The sequence below is a fragment of the Lissotriton helveticus genome, chromosome 1_2, assembly GCF_964261635.1.
Source record: "Lissotriton helveticus chromosome 1_2, aLisHel1.1, whole genome shotgun sequence".
Classification (NCBI taxonomy): domain Eukaryota; kingdom Metazoa; phylum Chordata; class Amphibia; order Caudata; family Salamandridae; genus Lissotriton; species Lissotriton helveticus.
This window is the reverse complement of record NC_136058.1, coordinates 237,063,487-237,087,604: the sequence shown is the minus strand read 5'-3', so window position 1 is coordinate 237,087,604 and position 24,118 is coordinate 237,063,487.

Sequence of the window (24,118 nt, the reverse complement as noted above, 5' to 3'; positions counted from 1 at the left end):
CGCCGTACGCCATCTTAGCTGATCCGGCCTCGTCCTTCTCCACTTCACCTCGGGACCGGGCCCCACACCAGGGCGCAACAGGAGTCACCACGAGGATCCCGAAAGTCAAGGCAGGCTTCCCAGCGAAGGGTCACCAAAAGGCTAAACAAAATCTCCGCCGCTCCCTGGGAGCCGCCCGCCGATTACGGGAGAAGTCATTGGTCATGCCCGGATACAACACTGGAAAGGGGCCAAGTATCGTGCACTCCCCTCGACCCTGCTTCACCGCACATCCCACAAGGCACTCCACAAGATGGACTGGGTCGGCACTGTCGCCATCGGCCCATCAGATCTCCGGCGCCCTCCGGCCGGCACCTCGCCTCCACCAGAGGCCGCTGTTGTCGCAGTCCCGGTCGGCCACTTTCCCCACTCGACACCCCGGTCTCAGCTCCTTGAAGGCCGCAAAACAGTCGGGGACATTTCCGCAGGCCTGCCGCACGGAAAAGCCACAGGAGCAAACGGTCAGTGAAAGGTGTCCTTCGCCTACTGAAATATGCCGTTATGGCTCAGGATAGTTGCCAGGATGTATGCGCGGGGTGAGAAGGCTCACGGAGCCGAGCGTCTACGCAGCCATCTTGGTCGCTAGCTTGGCTCCTCCAGCAGTCAGGCTTAACGCAGCGGTATTGTGTTACGTATTTGTGCAAGGCTTCAAACAGTGAAAACACACCAGAAAAGCAGCCCACAACTGGAGATATCTGGTCGCACCAGACCAAAACAAAGTCACAAGTTCAGGCCGACGGCGATGGAGCTTGTGCCAGCTAGAGGGACCAAGTTGCAGAGCATTGCATGGATTTGCATCGAAGATGTGCTGCGCAGCCAAAGCGATAAACCAGTTCGGAGATGTGGCAAGGCTGCTTTGCAAGGTCCTGTTGCAACGTTGTTAAGGATTCCATCAATGGGGCTTGGGATGCGAGGACCACATCGAGGATATGGCATGCAACGAGTGATGTCAGTACCGAGATGTATTGAGGGTGCGATACGGAGTCCAATGTTGTCATCGAGGCTGCCGTTGATGACAGATGCAAGGACCTGGGCTGTGGATGCGCTGCACTGCTGGGAGATGCTTTCTCTCAGGACTGTGGAGTTCCCAGGACTTTGGAGGTGATGCAGGTCTTTGTGATGGACCCAATCCGTGTTCCGCTCGGAGCTGCACAGCTCAGCAGGAGATGCGTCATTTCTGCTCTGGATGTGTCGATTAGCAGAGAAGAGGCTTCAGTTCTATGGCATGCATCTTAGATTCACTTCCAAGGAGCCAGGACTGTGTTGGCACCACTTGGTAGGTTAGACTCGCAGGGGGCAGAGTCCAGGTGCAGGTGCAGGGTTATTGGAAGCCTGTTATATCTCTGAGGCTTCAGATTAGGAGGCCAGCCAACTAGCCCTTAGAGTCACCCTGGGTTCTGGGTTTAAGAGATGCAGATCCAGTCTTTCTCACCCAGGCAAGAGGCAGCAGGCTAGCATGTCTGGGCAGCAGTTGCTTTAGAGCAGCAGTCCTTCAGAGTGACAGTCCTTCAGCAACACAGCAGTACTTTTTCCTGGCAGAATGTTCACAGGTTCAGAAGTGTACTGAAGTGGTGATGTCTGCGGTCCTTTTAAACAGTTGTACCTTTGAAGTGGGAAGAAGCTCCTAGAGGCATGCCTTTGAAGTACACAGGTGCCCTGCCTACCCTGCCCTGGATCCAGACTAACTAAAGAGGGTATGCAGACTATTCAGGTGTAAGTGAGGCTGGCCCACCTCTTCCCTCCCATCCTGCCAGTGACAGCCCATTCAGTTACACCTAAGCTTCCATTGTGTGTCGCTGTCTAAGAGGAATACACAACGCTCAACTGTCAACAACACCCAGTCATGTGATCAGAGACAGGCTGCAGGCACTGAATGGCTAAGGCAAGAAAATGATAATATGCTAAAAGTGCCACCTAGGGATTTTTTCAAACAAACAAAGGTACATATACAGCGTATCTGAATTTGCAGCAATTAGGGAACCCTGCATGCATAATGTTTATGACAATGTTTTTAAAAAATGTTTTAAGATTACGGAACTTACTATGAACTGCTAACTATTCGATAGATTCACTCTAAGGATTTAATACTTTTTTTTAATTCAGATGTTATTTATTGGTGTTGGTTTGTATGGATGTATTTTTGTATGTACTTGCTTTTATGATTTTTAATACTGTGAAAATCGAATAAAGCCTATTGAATTGAATACATATACATTTAGAAATCATTCAGTATGTCATAGCTTGACATTACCCCTTATTTGAGAGTTATTCAATGGTAAATTTGAGAGAGAAAATATCATAAGCAAGTGTGTATATTCAAGTATTTTATATTGAGAAACATTAATCTTCCTATGTACAATAACAGAGGTTCAGAATGTAAATCTCATAATACATTACCAATGGTTATTCATCGTACATGTTCATGTTTGTAAGCCACATGTCAATGTATTTAACGTTCCTACATATAAGGATCAAACTTGTTGGACACAATACACTAGGCTCTGAATAAGACATTTTTACCAATGACGAGAGGGGAAGTTGGTTTGTGCGTTTAAGTTTCGGTCTCAGTCATTACATATCAATGAGACCATTTCAGGACCCCTCCTAAGGGATTTTTGGAAAAAAACATAGCTTAACATAATTCAAGGTTAAAAACATACTCGTACAGTGCAGCGAGATAGGCATGCCCAATGTATTGTGAGAATAGAAAACCCTCACCCTAGTTAAACATCATGCTTATTGTTGTGCCGTGGGATATGCACGATTTAGCATCATGATATTTAGAAAGAATAAGTAGGTTAAAGGAAGATAGTGGATTGACTCAACTGTGGTGAGCGCGTATCTTGAACCGCTCCAGCACCACCACTCCACTTACCTGATTGCCTTGATGTGTTTCATGGGCTAAGCAGAGGTTTTGCTGTGTGTTTTCCTATCTGCTCCCGATGTGCTAGTGGCTCGTCAAAGTTCCCCATCACCACCTCCAACTGATCAGGAAGGCAAGGTTGTTCACCAGGTCATGCTACACCGTCTTGGGCTGTCAAAGCTCAGAGCTGGTTCCTAGCATGGTGTCAGGAATCACACTGTCAGCGCGTTGCAAGGAACACTGCCCTTCCAGGTCTTGAAGAGACCCAGAGTGATAGTAAAGCCAGGGATGGTTAATCTTTGGTACGATCTTTATTAGAATGGAATTCCAAGATGGCCGCCGCTATTGCCGCGGTTGGGGTGTAGGTATGTTCTAGTCTTTTGTTGAGTTGAGGAGCGGGCGCACAGTACACTGCGCACTTCAAAAAAGGATTTTGTCGTGAGTGGCCGTTATTCTAGTGCGCTCACATTATAGGGAAAATTCTAGTTTGAGAATTCGTGGGTGTAGTTTGAGATACCATTTCTGTTTGACTCTTAGATAGGACAAGTGAGCGAGTGTAAGAGCTCCGTTGTCCTTGGCATTTACGAGTTCGTGAATACCAACACTTGCAAATTGTGAGTTGGACGTTTCCTGAATATTCTTCGTGTTAGGAGAAAGACCTAGCAGTGTTCTTCAGTCGCAGAGCTTCGTAACCTGAAGTGAAACTCTGGAGAGTCATTTCTTACGAAGAAGACGTGAAGACTAATCCTGTGAAAGAGAAATCTCAACTACTTATCTCCCCTCAGTTCAGAGGTTCGAGGTGAGGTGGTTGGAAACTTCAACAACGGACATTGAAGCGTCAGAAGAAGAAGTAAGACTTTTCTAGCCCTCTATTGCGCTGAACTTCAGAGTACTCCACCCGCCAGAAATTCCCCTTGCGCTACCCTTTTACTTTCCTTCCTCTTTTCCCTTCCCGGTTCCTTTTTGCGCGCTACGTCAAGAGTACTTAAGACTGTATCACAGTGACATTTATAACCGTTTACTCATCTACAAGAGAACCGACCAATGAAGAAGGTAGAGTAAGCCACTCAGAGAGTAGTATAGAGAATAAACCACAATTAGAGTTTACTTAATGTGACATTCTCTCTTCCAGAAATATCTATCTCTTCATGGTAGCTACTCACAACCACATACAGAGAGAAGCAAGACTCTGAAGACAGCTGGTAGGATAGATTTGTATTTAGAATTGTCATTCAGGAATTGTAACAAGGAAGTTGTTGAATATCTTCCTCCCCTTCTTTTGTGCATTAGGAACCTGAGTGCAGTCCCGATACCACATCGTACCTAGAAGGACAAGTGGGTGCCAGCTGTTGCAGGAGTGTCTCTCTTTTCTGTCCAATTCCCCTTTCCCCGTCTTTGGTGCAGTTGCTTGGTCAAAGCGGCGTCACCGGAGAGGGGGCATTGGGAGTAAGCATCAGTTCTGCTTCTGCGAAGAATCTGGGACCTGACAGTTTGAAGTGCCCAAGTGATTCATTCGCCCAGGCAGAATGGTTGAAGATTTTAATTTAAAATCTTTAGGAGATATGTTAGTTGGGATTCAGAGAGAAATTGGGGCAGTTAGGGAAGAAAATAAAACCTTGAAACAAGAGTTGTTAGTTTCCCGTCAGGAAACCATGCTGTTATCCCAGAAGGTAGATGGGTTGGCTATGAGTGATCCAGTGGGTCCTTCCCCAAGTACTAGTAAGGCGACATCAGATACAGATACTAGAACTGTAGCACAAGTCATTCATTCTGTTTCTCCTTTAATCCCATTAGCAGCCCCAGAGCATTTTCATGGGGACCCTCAAAAGGCCCAGTTATTTTTAACCCAATGTTCCTTACATTGTATGTGTCGTCCTACCCTATTTCCTGATGCCCAGTCAAGAGTGGCGTTTGTTTTGTCGTATTTGGGAGGAGATGCTGCCAATTGGGCCATGCCCTTGGTTACACGTGATGATCCCTTCTTGCATGATTTTGATCATCTCAAGACAGAGTTTCTCCGCATTTTTGATAAAAGGAGGATACCTCAGGCTACTGACAATGAATTGCTTGAGCTGCGACAGGGGTCTGGAGATCTAATTACATATTTGGCACATTTTAACAAACTGATTGTTGAAACTCAATGGCCGGAAGAGAAGAGGGCAGCTTTGTTCTATCGAGGACTTCGTGATGAGTTGAAGGATTCTCTAGCACAAATTCCCAATCGGCCAACGGATCTCTCTGCGTTGGTGGATTTAGTACTGGAATTGGATTTTCGGAGTGCAGAGAGAAAAGGCGAAAAGAAAAAAGATTTTAGGGTGAGCTTCCCACGTTTTGATAGAATCAAGACTGAAGTAACCAAGAGTGCTAGTGCGCACTCCGACGTGGTACCTATGCAGATAGGAGCAGTCCGTGGTCTTTTGAGTAAGGAAGAGAAAGAGCAGAGACGAGTGAAAAGATTGTGTTTGTATTGTGGAATGCCGGGACATTTTGTTAAAGAATGTCCAAAACTACCCAAGATTCAGATGAAGGGAAACGCCATGAACCATCAGTAGAGGGGGTTGCTCTGATGGCGAAAGAGGAGAAGACGATCCCAGAAAGTCATTCAATTCTAAACACTTTGCAAACTTTGATGCCTCATCTCATCTTGCAGTTGACGTTGAAAGTTCGAGATAGAGAAATCTACGGAGTGGCAGTTATGTTGGACTCGGGAGCTACGGGCAATTTTTGTGACATTTAATATGCCAGACGAATGGGCATACAAGCCATCAGGAAGGTTAAAAGTGAACCAGTGAGAGCTGTGGATGGGACCAATCTGTCCTCAGGCCCCATCACTAGTCACACAGAACCAGTGGAGCTTTTCCAGGCAGATGGCCATCATGAACAGGTGCAATTTAATTTGATTGATGCGCCACAGTTTCGACTGATTTTAGGATTGCCGTGGCTCACCTTGCACAATCCAACTATTGACTGGGAGAACCGAACTGTGAAGATGCAATCCGTTTTTTGTCAGGAACATTGCTATTGTAAGGATCCATCACGTTCCGTTCCGACTCAGTCTCAATTGCTTTCGCATGGTGGGCAATCTATCAGTGTGATTAATTCAATTGAAATTCCAGAGGAATACCACGAGTTCAAGGAGGTTTTTAGCGAACAGGAAGCTGAGATATTGCCCCCGCATCGCTCTTACGATTGTGCTATTGATTTAGAACCTGGGGCGGTCCTCCCTTGCAGTAGGATTTATGCCCTGACGGAGAAAGAGAACCAATATTTGAAGGAATATTTAGACCGCTATTTGGCAAATGGATTCATCAGACCTTCCCAATCCCCCGTGTCATCCCCATTGTTTTTCATCCCTAAAAAAGAAGAAGGAACTTTAAGAACCTGCATTGACTATCAAGCCTTGAATAGAGCCACTGTCAAGAATCGATATCCCTTACCTTTGATTTCGGTCTTACTTGATCAAATTAAAGATGCACAAATCTTCACCAAGTTGGATTTGCTTGGGGCATATCATCTGGTCAGGATGAAGGAGGGTCACGAGTGGAAGACGGCATTTCGAACTAAGTTTGGTTTGTTCGAATACTGCGTGATGCCATTCGGTCTGTGTAATGCGCCTGCAGTGTTCCAGCATTTTATTAACAACATCATGGGAGACTTAATTGATAAGATTGCAGTCATCTATTTAGATGATATTTTGATCTTTTCTAAGGACCCTCAAGAGCATCCGGAACATGTGAAGGCTGTGTTGGGGCGTTTGCAGACTTACCATCTTTTCGTGAAATTGGAGAAATGTGTGTTCAGCTCAAAACGAGTGGAATTCCTAGGCTTTGTGCTGTCTCCGCAAGGAGTTATGATGGATCCTGGAAAGGTACGGGCAGTTGAGAGTTGGCCATCGCCAAAGGATGTGAAGGAAATCCAGAGGTTTCTGGGATTTGCTAACTTTTATCGCCGATTTATCTCCGGTTTCTCACAGTTGATTGTGCCCATTACAAGGTTACTCAAGAAGGGAGTGAAATTTCAGTGGTCACCTGAGGCAGAGAGTGCCTTCTTGAAGAAGAGCTTCACGTCTGCGCCTCTCTTACGTCATGCAGATCCGGCTGAACCCTTCTTCGTGGAAGCGGAAGCCATCGGAGGGGTTCTCTCACAAAGACATCCTGAGACAGGGCAATTGCACCCTGTTGCCTTCCATTCACGGAAACTGAATTCTGCTGAAATCAATTATAAAATTGCTGAAAAAGAACTTCTGGCAGTAAAAGATGCCTTTGAAGATTGGAGACATTATCTTCTGGGGGCCCGTCATAAGGTCACAGTGTTCACTGATCATAAGAACTTGCAATTTTTGAAAACGGCAAAGACTTTGACTCCCCGACAGTTACGTTGGTCCCTTTATTTTTCTGATTTTGATTTTGACATTACTTATCGGCCTGGCAGCAAGAATGGAAAAGCAGATGCGTTGTCGCGCATTGATACTGTGGAAACACAGCATGCTGTGGAGATTCAGCCCATTATCCCTGAGACTCAAGTTATCTGCACCATCACTTTGGATAGTATCCAAGAGGAAGTCAGGAAAAGTTTGACTACAGAAGAAATTGATGCTTGGGTAGCTCAAGACTCTGGGCGCAAATGTCATCAGCAATTACCATACCATCAAGAAGCCTTGTATCTTCCGACCTTGCTTTTACAGGAGAAAGCCCTGAGGATGTGCCATGATCAACCATTAGCAGGTCATAAGGGAGTTATGAAGACTTTGGATTTAGTTCAGCTTTATTTTTGGTGGCCTGGGTTGTCCTCCTCTGTCAAACAGTATGTCCTGTCCTGTGATCTGTGTGCCCGAAGTAAGTCTACACGACAAGCCCCGCAGGGTATGTTGCAACCCTTGCCAACTCCTACCTGTCCCTGGCATACGGTAACCATGGATCTTATCGTAGATTTGCCTAATAGTAAAGGGTTTAACACCATCCTAGTCTTTGTGGACACTTTCACCAAGATGTGTCATTTTATTCCTTTGTCTGGACTTCCCTCTGCAAAGGATTTGGCACGATTGTTTGGGGAATATATAGTAAGGTTACATGGAGTTCCCAAGATTGTAATATCGGATCGGGGAGCTCAGTTTGTTTCCCATTTTTGGAAGGCATTTCTCCATGGGTTAGGGGTGGAGGCTAGGTACTCTACTAGTTATCATCCGGAGACTGACGGCCAAACTGAGCGCCAAAATGAGGAATTACAACAATACCTGAGGATGTTTCTTATGGACCAGGGAGGAGAGTGGGCTGATCAGTTGTGGATGGCTGAATTCGCATGTAATAACGCTAAAAGTGCCTCTACTGGTTATTCCCCTTTTTATCTCAATTATGGTAGGCATCCGAATCCCTTTCTTGTTCAAGATGATCTGGGGGTTCCAGCTGTAGGGGAGTTGTTGAAGGACATGTCCCATCTTCACAAGTCTGCAGAAGAGAATTTGATTAAGGCCAAAGAGAAGTACAAGCAGGGAGCAGATAGACATCGAAAGCCAGCCCCAGCTTATCAGGCGGGAGATACGGTGTGGTTGTCGACAAAGCATTTGCGTCTTAAAGGGAATAGGAAGTTCCAGCCTCGTTTTGTGGGTCCATATGTAATTGATAAGGTCTTGGGTCCAGTCACGGTGAGATTGAGGCTTCCTCCTAACATGGTTATTCATCCAGTCTTTCATGTCTCCTTATTGAAGAAAACCTCCCCTCATGTTAGAATCGTAAAACCTCCTCCAACACTCCTCCTTCAAGGACATTCTGAGTATGAGGTCAAAGGGGTTTTGGGCTCCAAGATTCGTTCCAACAGATTGGTTTACCTGATTGACTGGAAGGAATATGGCCCTGAGGATCGGTCCTGGGAATTAGCTGACAATGTGCATGCTCCTCAGTTGTTTAAACGTTTTCATTCTCAATTCCCATCCAAGCCAAGACCGATGACTCGGTCTTTGAGAGGGGGTACTGTCAGGAATCACACTGTCAGCGCGTTGCAAGGAACACTGCCCTTCCAGGTCTTGAAGAGACCCAGAGTGATAGTAAAGCCAGGGATGGTTAATCTTTGGTTCGATCTTTATTAGAATGGAATTCCAAGATGGCCGACGCTATTGCCGCGGTTGGGGTGTAGGTATGTTATAGTCTTTTGTTGAGTTGAGGAGCGGGCGCGCAGTACACTGCGCACTTCAAAAAAGGATTTTGTCGTGAGTGGCCGTTATTCTAGTGCGCTCACATTATAGTGAAAATTCTAGTTTGAGAATTCGTGGGTGTAGTTTGAGACACCGTTTCTGTTTGACTCTTAGATAGGACAAGTGAGCGAGTGTAAGAGTTCCGTTGTCCTTGGCATTTACGAGTTTGTGAATACCAACACTTGCAAATTGTGAGTAGGACGTTTCCTGAATATTCTTCGTGTTAGGAGAAAGACCTAGCAGTGTTCTTCAGTCGCAGAGCTTCGTAACCTGAAGTGAAACTCTGGAGAGTCGTTTCTTACGAAGAAGACTTGAAGACTAATCCTGTGAAAGAGAAATCTCAACTACTTATCTCCCCTCAGTTCAGAGGTTCGAGGTGAGGTGGTTGGAAACTTCAACAACGGACATTGAAGCGTCAGAAGAAGAAGTAAGACTTTTCTAGCAATCTATTGCGCTGAACTTCAGAGTACTCCACCCGCCAGAAATTCCCCTTGCGCTACCCTTTTACTTTCCTTCCTCTTTTCCCTTCCCGGTTCCTTTTTGCGCGCTACATCAAGAGTACTTAAGACTGTATCACAGTGACATTTATAACCGTTTACTCATCTACAAGAGAACCGACCAATGAAGAAGTTAGAGTAAGCCACTCAGAGAGTAGTATAGAGAATAACCCACAATTAGAGTTTACTTAATGTGACATTCTCTCTTCCAGAAATATCTATCTCTTCATGGTAGCTACTCACAACCACATACAGAGAGAAGCAAGACTCTGAAGACAGCTGGTAGGATAGATTTGTATTTAGAATTGTCATTCAGGAATTGTAACAAGGAAGTTGTTGAATATCTTCCTCCCCTTCTTTTGTGCATTAGGAACCCGAGTGCAGTCCCGATACCACATCGTACCTAGAAGGACAAGTGAGTGCCAGCTGTTGCAGGAGTGTCTCTCTTTTCTGTCCAATTCCCCTTTCCCCGTCTTTGGTGCAGTTGCTTGGTCAAAGCGGCGTCACCGGAGAGGGGGCATTGGGAGTAAGCATCAGTTCTGCTTCTGCGAAGAATCTGGGACCTGACACATGGCTCCACAGCACCCTAGCATCCAACAAGTCATTACACCAGCGGCTGTAAATTCAGAACCCCCCAGCAGCAGCAAAAGCAACAGCATCAGTGGTACATGGGGGCCAAATACTCGATTCTTGCCCCGGATCATGGGTCAGTTAGCTGATCCTAAAGCTTCTCCAGTCAGGAAAGGCAGCATGTCTGCTCCAGTCCTGTGGGTCAGAAAGCTCCACTCCTGTTTCAGAAATGGTTGATACTCTTCTCAGTGCCATGCAGGCTGAACCTGAAGCGATGGGCAACTGCACTGCATTTTCACCAGTTCTAGAGGTTCTAAGGGTAGCTAAGCACCCAATCCTCACTGGAGCTGAGTGCCTGAATGAGGCAACGCAATGGATTACTCAGCTATGGAGCACGATCAAGATATACAGCAAGGTATGCGACCGAGTATAGCTGTCGCCAAATGTCTGGACACTATAGGATCCCGAGGGCACTCTCTCTTACTATCACTTTAACAATTGGGTAATTTTCAAGATGCCTTACAGGTGGGGAGCAATGAAGAGGAAGAATCACTCACTGTGGAGCCAAATTCATCAGAAGGTCTGGACGGCTCATGGCCGGCTAGAGAGGAGTATCCGGCTGCCCCAAATGCATTCAATTTAGCATCAGAAATGGTACACTCTGATCACATGGCCGACAACATAGTATCAACAGCAAATCCTGAGGCCACAGCTGTTAGAGCAAGCCCTCCTCTGTGTAATAAGCAGCCTGAAAGTCAAAGCAGGAAAAGGTTGAGGAAGAATTAAATACCCTTATCTGGAATTTGAGGGGCAAAACTATAATGGCTCTGTGTCGACATGTTCAAAGGGAGGCTCTAAGGCCAGCCCACTACACAAATGGGTTACCTCCAAAGGCAAAGTCAAAGCCATAGTCTCCTGGCTCTCCAACACCGGCCATACAGAGCCTTCAATGAGATTATATGGGGAGGGTCTGTCTTCAGTGACTAGCCAAGAATCTTAGTGTAACACAATCTCCAGTCCAGAACTGCAGACCATCTCAATAAGGATATCTGGCCCTGCCAGGATGTTCTTTTTCACTCATGGATAACACCCTGCCCCCAGCAGGGTCAGTAACTGTGGGCCAGATGTAGGTAGCCCTTTACCGGTCGGAAAACGGCCGAAAATACCGATTTTTGGCCGTTTCCGACCGGTAAAGGGCTATGGAGATGTAGGGGCTACAAAAATGTACATGTTCGGTAATTTTACCAAATCGGTAATTTTACCGAATCGGTAAAATTACAGAATCTGTAAATTTACCGATTCTGTAAATTTTACCGATTCGGTAAATTTACCATTCGGTAAAAATACCGAAAATGTATTTTGTGATGTAGGTAGCACTTCTAACAGTGCTACAGGGCCTTTGGAATTTGGTATTTACCATGCAATACAATTGCATGGTAAATTATGAATTCTTGTGTACATGCACATCTGTGCATGTACACCTGTGCCATGTGGCACACATACATGCCCTAAGGGCATGTATGTGTGCCACATGGCGCAAACGCCAGTTACAGGGGTGCAACAGGGTGTGAAAGTGACACCCTGTCCCCCTTAGCAATTCGGTATTTTTACCGATTCGGTAAATACCGAATCGGTATTTGCTATTGAATCCTATGGGCTTCAAGGCCCATAGGATTCAATAGCAAATACCGATTCGGTATTTACCGAATCGGTAAATACCGAATCTTACCGATTCGGTAAAAAATACCGAATTTTTACCTACATCTCATTTACAGATTCATAAATACCGAATCGGTAAAATTCGGTAATTATGAATCGGTAAATGAGATTTACCTACATCTGGCCCTAAGACTCTTAAATCTACTGAGGTGTAAGAGCTTTCACTGTCTACAATTCTGCAATTTCTGCATACCCAACACGTAGAGGCACAAGAGCACTATGCACAAGTAAATGCAGATAGTTGGGAAATAAAGCAGGTACTAACGGAAGTCACCAGCAAAGTAGCACTGCTTTCCTCAGAAGTCCCACACCTACAACAGTGTGTGGCAGAGGCAGAAAAGGTTAGCTCCATGGTGGTCAAGAGAATAAAAACTCAGGAGATTCAGATGGCATATTTGCAGGGTAAAATTGACGATCTTGAGAACCGGCAAAGCCGCAACAACTTAAGGGTCTTTGGCAGGAAGGTGGGGACCCACTAACATATATGGTCAAAGTATTCCAACAAGCATTTCCTGATCTTTCGGATTGGGATATGGATTCTCAGGTCCAGAGGGTTCACAGACTTCCAATCTTAGTAACCCAAGGGGCTTGTACAAAATTGTCACTCTCTCGCCCAATGCTGGTATCCATCGGTAACTTCTTACTCCGACAGGCTATCTCTGTCAAAACCTGTACCACAACTCGCATAATAGTAGATTCTATATCCATTTTCGTAAGGACAGATTTGTGCAAAGCCACGATGGACAGGAGATGGAAGTTGCGCCAGCAGATAGACCCTCTAAAGGCAGCAGGCACACAGGTCTTCACAATGGTCGCTCACAATTATTCTATACAGAACTGGAAGCTAAACAAGCACTTACTGGCAGGCAACTAGATGCCCTATAATATTTGGGGGGTGTCATTTCCCCTCACATCTCTTAATGTGGCCCTAAGTCGCGGGTAGCCTTGCTTATTATATATACCCGGTGACTTATGCTATATTCTTAAGGATGGGAAATGTTGTACTTTATATGTATTTTTTTCTTTATATTTTTTCTGCTTACTGGTGGCAGTTGGGGGGTGGTGGAGTGGAGCACGGATGGTTTGGGTGGAGTGCTCCCGGAAGGCTGTCAGTCACCAACAGCAAAAGGGGAAGTTGATTCCTTTTTCTAGATACAGTGGAGGCAAGGTCTGGTTAGGGAATGCACAGAGAAAGTATTTCTCTTAATCTATTGGCACTGTCGGTCGGGGGGTGGAGGGAAGGAAGGGGTCAAAGGAGTCAGGCATATTGTCACCTTATTTTTAAATATGTTTTTGGGAAAAAGCAGGAAGTTTGTATCGAAACAAAACAAAGGGGAAGTTAGCAAGAATAGGACTATTCGAAGTCTAACTTGAAGTATATGTGCTGGAATGTCGCAGGACTGAACCAAACCAGGAAGCTCCAAGTGTTCAAATCACACATACTTGGTCTAACTGAAACCTAATTGGCCCATAAAGACAGGCACATGCTTAAGCAACTGGGATACGATTTTTAACGTGTACCTCCCAGAAAATTTCAATCTGGGGTGGAGGGTAGCTATAATGAAATTCAAACATTTTGTATTAAACTTAGGGACCTCTGCAGATTTTAGAGGCAGGTGGGCCATAGTGCAGTTAATAATCTTAGGACAGAAGGTAACAATATGTATAGTGTACAGTCCAAACCTAGACAACCCTGAGATATATGAATAGCAAAGCTTGGAGTTACTTGGTTGGGTAGGAGATGTAATAATTCTGGGGGATTTTAACTGACCACAGGCTTGATACTATAATCTAAATTGTGCAGGTAAGGATGGGCAAGACCTGCACCTCTATATTAGAACTTATGCAGGTATACGAGAAGATGCTAGGAGGACCATATTTCTGACTGCACCAGGGTTTACGTATTACTCATCTCCCCACAAACAATATTCACGTATTGACATATTTAATAAAGGCGTAGCTCTGGAGAATGCCTAGAATGGTTGTATGTCACTACAACGTATTTCGTTGCAATGCATGCCTTTTCCACGCATGCATTACAACGGAATGCTTTTTCCACGCATAACCTTTACCACGAATATTCCTTTACCACGCATAGATTCACAACGATTTTCGTTGTACATTTATGCATGGTAAGGGCATACTCTTGGTAAAGGTTATACCCCTCCCCTGTACCCTTACATGACCCCTCACTCCTTATAATTACCCCTGCCCTTAACCCTTAATCTTTTTTTTAAACTAAAATTCTCCTTACCTTTTCACGACGGCTCCTCCCCATCTTCCTTGCTGACGTCGTACAGAGGAAGCGGAAGTTTCTTTCAGTTTCCTCTCAAACGACACGATTGCCTCTGCTTCATAACATCAGGTGCATTTGTTTGGGGGGGGGGGACCCACCTCCAACACCTCTTTTTATTCCCATGCTTTTTTTGGGGGGGGAGACCCCTCAACCCCCCTTTTTCTTTTTTTAGCCTTTACCATACATGCCTTTACTACGTATCTCGTAGTAAAGGTATGCATGGTAAAGGCTGTCGTGGTAACCACGCATGCGTTGTAATGCATGCGTGGTAAAGGTTTTCGTGGAAACGGCTGCATTGTAGTGGCCGTTTTCCACCTAGATTAAGGTCTGTCCCAGGATCACATTGGACCATAACCCTGTTATGTTAATGATACAGGTTGGAATCGGAGGCAAGGGTGTTCACCGCTCATTTTCTTTCCTCGCTACCTACTAAGCAATTCGGAATATCACTCACAATTTAGAGAGGTGCTGGATGAATGCATAAGTAATAATAAAGGATCTGCCACAGCAGCAGTAGTCTGGGACTGCATGAATGCCTATGTATGAAGAAGCGGGACAATGACGTCAAGATCGCACAGGGTTCTGCTGAGCAATCAATATATCTTAGGTCGATAGAGAATCAGCACAGACTCGCTCGAAGATTAACAAAAAAAGTGGCTGCTAGTTATAATAAGAATAACATTTTACAAAATAAATATTGTAAGAAAGTTGGGTGGCTCCTTGCTAACCGAATTCTGGATAAGAGGGCTAGATCCACTATCAAGTGCATTGAAGGCGAGGGAGGGGTGATATCTTTGCAACCTCAATCTATCGCTGAGCAAATTAGAATCTTTTATGAAGGGGTATATAGCGAGTCAGCTGCCCCACCAACTCCATCATTTTGGAATATCTACAAGAGAGCCATTTACCTCAGCTGGAGCCTCTGCAGATGTTGCTGCTAAAAGGGGACATAATGCAGGGTGAGTTTGAGGACGCCATCAGTGCACTGCCCTCAGGTAAAGCAGCGGGTGATGATACAATCCCCTTTGAGTCTTAGATATTCTAGCAGCAAAACTCACCAATTTAATTACATGCATTACCGAGGGAGGAGATGCCCCCATATCGTGGGGGAGGACTAATATTGTACCATTTCTCAAAATGGGCAGACCACCTGGGGATAGAGGTCGTACCAACCAATTTCACTGATTAAATCAGATGCTAAATCTTTTCCAAAAATATTGGCTAATCATTTGGCCCCCCTAATACATGGTTTAGTCTCAGACCAGCAGCATGGGTTCATCCCAGGCAGAGACACTATGGCTCATGTTAACACTGCTTAAGCGGCCTTCAATGTCTCAGGGAAATTAAGGAACAGATTGGTAGGATAATGCTAGATACCGAAAAGACCTTTGACAGAGTAACCTGGGAAATATTATGGTCAACAATGAGGACAGTCGGGCTTGGTAGTTGGTTCTTAGCACTCATCCAGACACTTTATAAGAAACCGGTAGCTAAGGTTATATTGAGCGGCATCTTGTCAGCTTTATTCTTGGTACACAGGGGCACTCCTCAGGGAAGCCCACTTGCTCCATTATTATTTGCTCTTTATATTTAGCCATTCATCAGTCACCTATTGCAGAATGAGGGTATCAATTCAGTAAATCTAAGTGGCATGAATCTTAAGCTAACTTCGTATGCGAATGATATAACAATTTTTTCTAGTAATCCAGTAGAAAACTTAGCTTCTACCTCAGATGAAGCCAATGTTTTTTTAGTTTCTCTGGATATAAATTGAATTTGGCCAAAACTCAGATAATCCTACATATAAAACATGCACCGCAATCTCAGTCTCAGGTGTAACACATACAGCTACATACTTAGACATAAGGCTGTGCAGCATGTAGAAGATATTGTATCTCTCAATTACAACCCGCTTTTAAAACTTGGGACGTCCAAATTAAGGCATTGGCATTGGCTACCTCTTAGTATACTCAGTAGGTGTAATATCATAAAAATAAACATACTACTCAAATTTCCTTATTTATTTCGTTCAGTCCCCTCCATGTACGCTATTCTTCTTTTTAAGCGCCTGGAAAGTGTGATTGGCAGCTTCATTTGGGAGTTTAGTAGGGGCAGATGTGCCTTACACGTTATTAAACTAACATATAAAAAAGAGGGTTTTAAGCTTCCAGATTTTAAATTGTACTATTGGGATTTATTTGCTGGACAGATCCAAATCCTGTTAACAGTGCTTGAAGCTGGAGTGTTCTCATTGGGCTATCAACTTGCATGTGGGCCCTCGATTGGATTTGTACTCCGCAAACTTATTACAAGATGGTTAGGTTCAAGATATTCTGGGACATAGCATGGATATGGCAAGACATTTATAAGAAATACTCCTTACCTACACTTCATAGCTATACTATACTGTGGGGTAAACCACTATTCCCAGTCATTTTCCATGATAGCATGGAGAAAATGTGGGAACTTGGGGGAATCAAGAATTTTGGCCATTTGCATGACTACCAGGGCTTTCGTACATTCCACTCATTGCAAGAGGAATATGGGCTCCCACATCATTCCTTTTTTAAGTATCTACAAGTAAGAGTTTATCTCCTGAATGGGTGTAAATTGCAAATTGAACATCAGAAATGTTGGCCTGCATGTATGAAACTTCTGATAAGATTTCTATCAGCATATTTTATCAGAAACTTATCTCACAGGTACAAGATGATAGCTTGCAGATAGCTTCAAGATGGAACTGTCTTTTATCCTTTAGGATAACAACTAATGTACTACCGGATGCTTTAGCAATGTTAGACCAGTCAGTCAATTCTGTTAGTCTCAAGCTTCAACATTTCAGGACGATTTGGATGTTCTATTACACACCCGAATGTATCTCTAAGTGGGTATTGTCCCAAGCTCCTCATAAATCATACTATCTGAAATATAATCTGTATGATGCTGATCTAAATCTTATGTTTGTGGATTGCCCAATTCTGAAGCAATTTTTGGCCAACTTATTTTTACTTCTCACAGAATGTTTAGGGTACAAATTCCAACTAACTGAAAAAGAAATCTTTTTAGGATATAAGCAATGCTGTGCTGGCCATGTAGGGTCTTGTATTATTGTGAGTGTCTGCTTATGTAGAGCTAGCGCCTGGATCAATCCCACATCACCGACTATTAGGGAATGGCAGGCAATACTGCGACAGGTTTATGAAATCTGAATCACCCCTAGCCAAGGCTGGAGGTCCTAGATCCTTAATGACGTTTTAAAGGATCTGGTCTAGCATGAACTGGGAGCAGTTCTGGAACAGAGACATTTCTGAAGAAATGGACTAATAATTTAGATTTATTAATTGTTGTTCAGTCCAGGGAGGGCCTAGCAGTTTGGGCTGGACTGTTCCCATGGGGAGCAGAGTCAAGACTGATTTGCATATGGCTGGGTCCAAACTGGGGTGGCAAGGTGAACAAAAGAACAATTGATTTAACCCAGATCTTTTGACTGGGAATGAGTGTTTGAAAAGCTTCAGCACGCCCTCCATCATGTTGTGTTTGGTATGTTCGCCCTAAGTTGCCAAGGGTATGGACAGATGTTGGTGCCTTTCTCACGTTGGCACTGAATTCAAACTAGCCTGGCTGATGAGTGGGTGATACCCCAAAACCGGTCCCAGGATGCTTGTTTCCAGTCCAGGGAGGTCCTGGCCTGGCATTTCGGGCTGGACTGTTCCCATGGGGATCAGGGTCAAGAATGATTTGTATATGGCTGGGTACAAAGTGGGGTGGCATTTGAGCAAACGAACGATGGATTTAACCCAGATCTGTTGACTGAGGGTGAGTGCTTGAAAAGTTTCAGCACTCTGTCCATCATCTTCTTGTGTTTGCGAAAAGACTCATTTTGCCAGGTCGAAATGGCAGTTTTCAAACTGCACACACAGGCTCTGCAATGGCAAGCCTGAGACATGTTTAAAGGGCAACTTAAGTGGGTGGCACAATCAGTGCAACAGGCCCACTAGTAGCATTTAATTTACAGGCCTGGGAGACATGTAGTGCAAAACAAGGTCTAAACAAATGGAGGAGGAAGGCAGGTATGACATGGGGTATGTTTTTTTTTTTTTTTGTGGGTTGTTATTTGGGTTTTCATTTTATTGTGTTGTGAGTGGTCGTTTCGTAAATTCTGTGCAAGCAGACTTATGCACTACATGCTGGGATAAAGCTGGTGTTGTGTAAATGTTGACATTTATGTCAGCTTTTTTTGTTGTATTAAAACTGTCCCGGTTCAGCATGGCATAGATGTATTTTCATGCTCTGCATGCCTTCAGCAAAGTAGAACAGTTAAAATGTGGGAAATAATATACCAGCCACATGGACTTCAATTTGGGTATTTGTTTAAATGTCAACTTAGTCCGCAGTTTACTGTGGAGGGAAGTAATTGCTGAAAATCTGAATGCTGAAAGGCAGTAATAGAATAAAGGCCCCTATAATTATTCTGTGTTTAGTGATACTTGAAGCTCACTAGAGATCGAATGCATATGCATATGCTGATTAAAGCATACTGACAGCTGCAAAAGACACTCTTTTCACTAATGATATATAAAATAAAAGATCAAGTTTCCACTTAATGCAATGTTACTTTAATAGCTCATGATTTTTGCATAGCTCATTTATTTCATGTTTTATTACAGCACCACATATCTTGTGCAACCACTGCAGAGCACTATCGGTAATACAGCAATAGAAAGGGAGAGCAAGAAAAAAGGCAAGACATTAATCAAGGCAGCATAAAACACTCATCCAAAGATCACTGTTTGATTTAATACATGAGTGCCCATTATAGGCCAGAAGGGCTGCATCCACAACAGATTTTCAGGATAACTACTGACTACATTACTTCATTATATCCCGATTCATAACACTCAAAGACATCTTTTTTGCCTAGCCTGAAAATCTGACATGGATCTAGTCCTCCTGGGCCTTTATTTTGGCATCCCAATTAGAAGTGCTGTCTTGTAATAAAAATAACTTTTTTTTTCTTTAATAGTACATACTCTTAGGACTGTAAAAGCTTTTCTTTGTATCGTCTTTTTTAAGTTTTATACCATAAATTAAGCATGCTACTATCACATTGTCTTCGATTTCACAGTATTTTCAGTATTTAAAATATTGTATACACTTTGTTTAGAATATACTATGTAATTGAATAGCAACAACAATACTCATATTTCTCCCTATATAGACTTGTGACAGTACTTGTGACAGTACTCATGTGCATTATATATCTTCAGGTTGTTGTTATCTATCACATTTCGCCTGCATCCTTTATAGTTCTGCATTTAAAGGTGTACTGTTTAGGGGCATGGCTTGATGCAGTGAGAAGAATCAGCTCCGTGAGGGCCAGGAATGAACAAAGGTTGAGACTGAAATATCCTGCAATAATAAAGGAGAATATAAACATTAGCATCAATGTGTGTGAGCAGAAATCATACAACTGTCAGTAAAAAGTTTTCAGTGAGTGAGAAACTTTAGAAGTATCTGTCAAGGCTCACCTGGAGTTTCCACGGGAACGAGAGGCAGAAAGCCGATGCACAGGTCCCAACTTCGCGCTACCACTGGTCTGCCCAACTGTGTCAAAGCTATGAACCAGTAAGCAGGGGGAAGAGGGGAAACAAGGGAAGAAGACAACTGCAGTAGAACCCTCGTCTTGACCTGGACTGCGACCTCATAAAAAGGAATCCTTGGTACGCCCCGGGCAGCAGCAATCCGTCACTGAAGACGTCGAAATCCTGTGAACAGAAACAGCGTTAACCTCCTGTGTACGATGACTCCAAAACTAATAACAATCTGAACTAATGTGTAAGACATAGACTATCACTGAGCCGATACCTGTTGTTTTCCCCTCTTCCGCTGGTGTCCACTAATTGCTTAGATACAGGATATATAACTGGTACCACCTGAACAGAGTAAGAGGGAGATTACTAAAAGATTAGAAATCTAGTTAAATAGAGAAAACAAGGTAGTAATATCTTACCAGTGATGTGGTGTAACAACAATGAAAGAATAGCCCAAAAATAGTAATGACCAGTGGTCCGTAGATAGATCGGGTCACAATGAACCAAAAAGAAAATAAGGAAAAAATAATGCGGGCTCAACTTAATCATCCATCATCTCGGGATGATTACAAACTGCTAGCTGTGTAGTAGCCAATGGGAGAGTAGAACTCATTCACAACATGAGCTTTGTGCATTTCAGGGAGGCTCAGTACACATGGGCCCATAAGTCGGTATGAGAATAGGCGTGAAACAAATATAAATGAACAAACATAAATGCAGATGCTCTAATATCGATTCCCTTCTTGTGGGACAGTGCTTTGCGGAAAAAACACACTCATAATGCTAGATACCGAAAAGACCTTTGACAGAGTAACCTGGGAAATATTATGGTCAACAATGAGGACAGTTGGGCTTGGTAGTTGGTTCTTAGCACTCATCCAGACACTTTATAAGAAACCGGTAGCTAAGGTTATATTGAGCGGCATCTTGTCAGCTTTATTCTTGGTACACAGGGGCACTCCTCAGGGGTGTCCACTCGCTCCATTATTATTTGCTCTTTATATTGAGCCATTCATCAGTCACCTATTGCAGAATGAGGGTATCAATTCAGTAAATCTAAGCGGCATGAATCTTAAGCTAACTTCGTATGCGAATGATATAGCATTTTTTTCTAGTAATCCAGTAGAAAACTTAGCTTCTACCTCAGATGAAGCCAATGTTTTTGTAGCTTTCTCTGGATATAAATTGAATTTGTCCAAAACTCAGATAATCCTACATATAAAACATGCACCCCAATCTCAGTCTCAGGTGTAACAGATGCAGCTACATACGTAGACATAAGGCTGTGCAGCATGTAGAAGATATTGTATCTCTCAATTACAACCCGCTTTTAAAACTTGGGACGTCCAAATTAAGGCATTGGCATTGGCTACCTCTTAGTATACTCAGTAGGTGTAATATCATAAAAATAAACATACTACTCAAATTTCCTTATTTATTTCGCTCAATCCCCTCCATGTACCCTATTCTTTTTTTTAAGCGCCTGGAAAGTGTGATTGGCAGCTTCATTTGGGAGTTTAGTAGGGGCAGATGTGCCTTACACGTTATTAAACTAACATATAAAAAAAGAGGGTTTTAAGCTTCCAGATTTTAAATTGTACTATTGGAATTTATTTGCTGGACAGATCCAAATCCTGTTAACAGTGCTTGAAGCTGGAGTGTTCTCATTGGGCTATTAACTTGCATGTGGGCCCTCGATTGGATTTGTACTCCGCAAACTTATTACAAGATGGTTAGGTTCAAGATAGTCTGGGACATAGCATGGATATGGCAAGACATTTACAAGAAATACTCCTTACCTACACTTCATAACTATACTATACTGTGGGGTAAACCACTATTCCCAGTCATTTTCCATGATAGCATGGAGAAAATGTGGGAACTTGGGGGAATCAAGAATTTTGGCCAATTGCATGACTACCAGGGCTTTCGTACATTCCACTCTTTGCAAGAGGAATATGGGCTCCCACATCATTCCTTTTTTAAGTATCTACAAGTAAGAGTTTATCTCCTGAATGGGTGTAAATTGCAAATTGAACATCAGAAATGTTGGCCTGCATGTATGAAACTTCTGATAAGATTTCTATCAGCATATTTTATCAGAAACTTATCTCACAGGTACAAGATGATAGCTTGCAGATAGCTTCAAGATGGAACTGTCTTTTATCCTTTAGGATAACAACTAATGAACTACCGGATGCTTTAGCAATGTTAGACCAGTCAGTCAATTCTGTTAGTCTCAAGCTTCAACATTTCAGGACGATTTGGATGTTCTATTACACACCCGAATGTATCTCTAAGTGGGTATTGTCCCAAGCTCCTCATACATCATACTATCTGAAATATAATCTGTATGATGCTGATCTAAATCTTATGTTTGTGGATTGCCCAATTCTGAAGCAATTTTTGGCCAACTTATTTTTACTTCTCACAGAATGTTTAGGGTACAAATTCCAACTAACTGAAAAAGAAATCTTTTTAGGATATAAGCAATGCTGTGCTGGCCATGTAGGGTCTTGTATTATTGTGAGTGTCTGCTTATGTAGAGCTAGCGCCTGGATCAATCCCACATCACCGACTATCAGGGAATGGCAGGCAATACTGCGACAGGTTTATGAAATCTGAATCACCCCCAGCCAAGGCTGGAGGTCCTAGATCCTTAATTATGTTTTAAAGGATCTGGTCTAGCATGAACGGAACTGGGAGCAGTTCTGTAACAGAGACATTTCTGAAGAAATGGACTAATAATTTAGATTTATTAATTGTTGTTCGGTCCAGGGAGGGCCTAGCAGTTTGGGCTGGACTGTTCCCATGGGGAGCAGAGTCAAGACTGATTTGCATATGGCTGGGTCCAAACTGGGGTGGCAAGGTGAACAAAAGAACAATTGATTTAACCCAGATCTTTTGACTGGGAGTGGGTGTTTGAAAAGCTTCAGCACTCCCTCCATCATGTTGTGTTTGGTATGTTCGCCCTAAGTTGCCAAGGGTATGGACAGATGTTGGTACCTTTCTCACGTTGGCACTGAATTCAAACTAGCCTGGCTGATGAGTGGGTGATACCCCAAAACCGGTCCCAGGATGCTTGTTTCCAGTCCAGGGAGGTCCTGGCCTGGCATTTCGGGCTGGACTGTTCCCATGGGGATCAGGGTCAAGAATGATTTGTATATGGCTGGGTACAAAGTGGGGTGGCATTTGAGCAAAAGAACGATGGATTTAACCCAGATCTGTTGACTGAGGGTGAGTGCTTGAAAAGTTTCAGCACTCTGTCCATCATCTTCTTGTGTTTGCGAAAAGACTCATTTTGCCAGGTCGAAATGGCAGTTTTCAAACTGCTCACACAGGCTCTGCAATGGCAAGCCTGAGACATGTTTAAAGGGCAACTTAAGTGGGTGGCACAATCAGTGCAACAGGCCCACTAGTAGCATTTAATTTACAGGCCTGGGAGACATGTAGTGCACTGTACTAGGGACTTATAAGTAATTAAATATGCCAATTGGGTATGAGCCAATATTACCCTGTTTAGAGGGGAGAGCACATGCACTTTAGCACTGGTTAGCAGTGCCTAAAGTTCTAAGACCAGCAAAAACAAGGTCTAAACAAATGGAGGAGGAAGGCAGGTATGACATGGGGTATGTTTTTTTTTTTTTTTGTGGGTTGTTATTTGGGTTTTCGTTTTATTGTGTTGTGAGTGGTCATTTCGTAAATTCTGTGCAAGCAGACTTATGCACTACATGCTGGGATAAAGCTGGTGTTGTGTAAATGTTGACATTTATGTCAGCTTTTTTTGTTGTATTAAAACTGTCCCGGTTCAGCATGGCATAGATGTATTTTCATGCTCTGCATGCCTTCAGCAAAGTAGCACAGTTGAAACGGGGGGAAATATTATACCAGCCACATGGACTTCAATTTGCGTATTTGTTTAAATGTCAACTTAGTCCGCAGTTTACTGTGGAGGGAAGTAATTGCTGAAAATCTGAATGCTGAAAGGCAGTAATAGAATAAAGGCCCCTATAATTATTCTGTGTTTAGTGATACTTGAAGCTCACTAGAGATCGAATGCATATGCATATGCTGATTAAAGCATACTGACAGCAGCAAAAGGCACTCTTATCACTAATGATATATAAAATAAAAGATCAAGTTTCCACTTAATGCAATGTTACTTTAATAGGTCATGATTTTTGCATAGCTCATTTATCTCATGTTTTATTACAGCACCACATATCTTGTGCAACCACTGCAGAGCACTATCGGTCATACAGCAATAGAAAGGGAGAGCAAGAAAAAAGGCAAGACATTAATCAAGGCAGCATAAAACACTCATCCAAAGATCACTGTTTGATTTAATACATGAGT